This window comes from Crinia signifera, chromosome 3 (assembly GCF_055691185.1).
Source record: "Crinia signifera chromosome 3, ASM5569118v1, whole genome shotgun sequence".
NCBI classification, from domain to species: Eukaryota; Metazoa; Chordata; class Amphibia; order Anura; family Myobatrachidae; genus Crinia; species Crinia signifera.
The window spans coordinates 107827804-107830303 of record NC_139219.1 but is presented as its reverse complement, the minus strand read 5'-3'; the positions used below and the strand labels follow the sequence as shown (position 1 = coordinate 107830303).

At 42.6% G+C, this 2500-nt stretch overlaps 5 non-coding genes across 5 annotated transcripts; 3 read left to right on the top strand and 2 right to left on the bottom strand.

Moving 5' to 3' along the window:
• The first annotated feature begins 78 nt into the window (after positions 1–78).
• On the top strand, positions 79–151 carry TRNAK-CUU (transfer RNA lysine (anticodon CUU)). Its single transcript has one exon. It is a non-coding gene; the product is annotated as a tRNA-Lys (tRNA).
• An 821-nt stretch (positions 152–972) lies between these two features.
• TRNAG-GCC (transfer RNA glycine (anticodon GCC)) lies at positions 973–1043 on the bottom strand. The gene has a single exon. It is a non-coding gene; the product is annotated as a tRNA-Gly (tRNA).
• Positions 1044–1199: 156 nt separating this feature from the next.
• On the top strand, positions 1200–1272 carry TRNAK-CUU (transfer RNA lysine (anticodon CUU)). The gene has a single exon. It is a non-coding gene; the product is annotated as a tRNA-Lys (tRNA).
• An 821-nt stretch (positions 1273–2093) lies between these two features.
• Positions 2094–2164, bottom strand: TRNAG-GCC (transfer RNA glycine (anticodon GCC)). The gene has a single exon. It is a non-coding gene; the product is annotated as a tRNA-Gly (tRNA).
• A 156-nt stretch (positions 2165–2320) lies between these two features.
• TRNAK-CUU (transfer RNA lysine (anticodon CUU)) lies at positions 2321–2393 on the top strand. The gene has a single exon. It is a non-coding gene; the product is annotated as a tRNA-Lys (tRNA).
• Positions 2394–2500: the final 107 nt, after the last annotated feature.

Below are 2500 nucleotides of genomic sequence, written 5' to 3'. Positions count from 1 at the left end.
GGTAGCCTAGATCTACTTTAATAGCTTGTAGGGCACTCCTTGGCTTGAGTGGCCTTTTTGTCACACAACAGTAACCAAGCCTGGCTAGCTCAGTCGGTAGAGCATGAGACTCTTAATCTCAGGGTCGTGGGTTCGAGCCCCACGTTGGGCGGTGTTTTTTCCCAGAATTCTACAGGCGAGATCTTTGTCACTACACAACCAAACGTGTTTTATTTGAAACTTAAAAGAGGTGTACATCAGTGTGTGAAACCAAGCAGGAATCTCAGGATCTACTAAATGTGGAAACCTTGCTTTGGTTTTATAAATTGAAGGGCAATCCTTGCCTTGCCATGATGCCATAACACTGTAAAAAAGCCTAGCTATCTGAGTCAATAGCGAATAAGACTCCAAATCTAAGAGTCATTTGCTTTGAGCACAACATTGGGTGGTGTTTATTCCCTTTTCAGATCCATGCCTCCCTCATGGCAGGCGAGAATTCTACCACTAAACCACAAGATTCTACATCTAAATCATTGTATGTTAAATTCTATACCTGCACCACCAAAATGCAAAGAGCCAGGCACTCTTTAACAAAATATATCGCTGTTTCAGGTGTACATCAGTGGGTGAAACCATGCAGGAATATCAGGATCTACTGAATGTGGAAACTTTGCTTTGGTTTAGTAGTGTAGATTGAAGAGCAAGCGTTGCCTTGCCTTGATGCTACAACACTGTAACAAAGCCTGGCCAGCTTAGTCAATAGAAATAAAACTCCCAAGCTAAGAGTCATATGCTTTTAGTACAACATTTGTTTGGTGTTTATTCCCTTTTCAGATCCAGACCTCTCTCTTGGCAGGTGGGAATTCTACCACTAAACCACAAGATTCTACCATTAATTTATTGTATGTGGAATTCTATACCTGCACCACCAAAATGCAAAGAGCCAGCCACTCTTTAACAAAATATACCATAATTTCAGTAAAACTTGAGTACTGCATTGGCCGGGAATCGAACCCGGGCCTCCCGCGTGGCAGGCGAGAATTCTACCACTGAACAACCAATGCTTCACATTTTACTTCAAGGTTACTTACCCATTTTCCTCAATGTGTGAAACCAAGCATGCATCTCAGTGTACTGAATGTGGTAGCCTAGATCTACTTTAATAGCTTGTAGGGCACTCCTTGGCTTGAGTGGCCTTTTTGTCACATCACAGTAACCAAGCCTGGCTAGCTCAGTCGGTAGAGCATGAGACTCTTAATCTCAGGGTCGTGGGTTCGAGCCCCACGTTGGGCGGTGTTTTTTCCCAGAATTCTACAGGCGAGATCTCTGTCACTACACAACCAAACGTGTTTTATTTGAAACTTAAAAGAGGTGTACATCAGTGTGTGAAACCAAGCAGGAATCTCAGGATCTACTAAATGTGGAAACCTTGCTTTGGTTTTATAAATTGAAGGGCAATCCTTGCCTTGCCATGATGCCATAACACTGTAAAAAAGCCTAGCTATCTGAGTCAATAGCGAATAAGACTCCAAATCTAAGAGTCATTTGCTTTGAGCACAACATTGGGTGGTGTTTATTCCCTTTTCAGATCCATGCCTCCCTCATGGCAGGCGAGAATTCTGCCACTAAACCACAAGATTCTACCACTAAATCATTGTATGTTAAATTCTATACCTGCACCACCAAAATGCAAAGAGCCAGGCACTCTTTAACAAAATATATCGCTGTTTCAGGTGTACATCAGTGGGTGAAACCATGCAGGAATATCAGGATCTACTGAATGTGGAAACTTTGCTTTGGTTTAATAGTGTAGATTGAAGAGCAAGCGTTGCCTTGCCTTGATGCTACAACACTGTAACAAAGCCTGGCCAGCTTAGTCAATAGAAATAAAACTCCCAAGCTAAGAGTCATATGCTTTTAGTACAACATTTGTTTGGTGTTTATTCCCTTTTCAGATCCAGACCTCTCTCTTGGCAGGTGGGAATTCTACCACTAAACCACAAGATTCTACCATTAATTTAATGTATGTGGAATTCTATACCTGCACCACCAAAATGCAAAGAGCCAGACACTCTTTAACAAAATATACCATAATTTCAGTAAAACTTGAGTACTGCATTGGCCGGGAATCGAACCCGGGCCTCCCGCGTGGCAGGCGAGAATTCTACCACTGAACAACCAATGCTTCATATTTTACTTCAAGGTTACTTACCCATTTTCCTCAATGTGTGAAACCAAGCATGCATCTCAGTGTACTGAATGTGGTAGCCTAGATCTACTTTAATAGTTTGTAGGGCACTCCTTGGCTTGAGTGGCCTTTTTGTCACATCACAGTAACCAAGCCTGGCTAGCTCAGTCGGTAGAGCATGAGACTCTTAATCTCAGGGTCGTGGGTTCGAGCCCCACGTTGGGCGGTGTTTTTTCCCAGAATTCTACAGGCGAGATCTCTGTCACTTTACAACCAAACGTGTTTTATTTGAAACTTTAAAGAGGTGTACATCAGTGTGTGAAACCAAGCAGG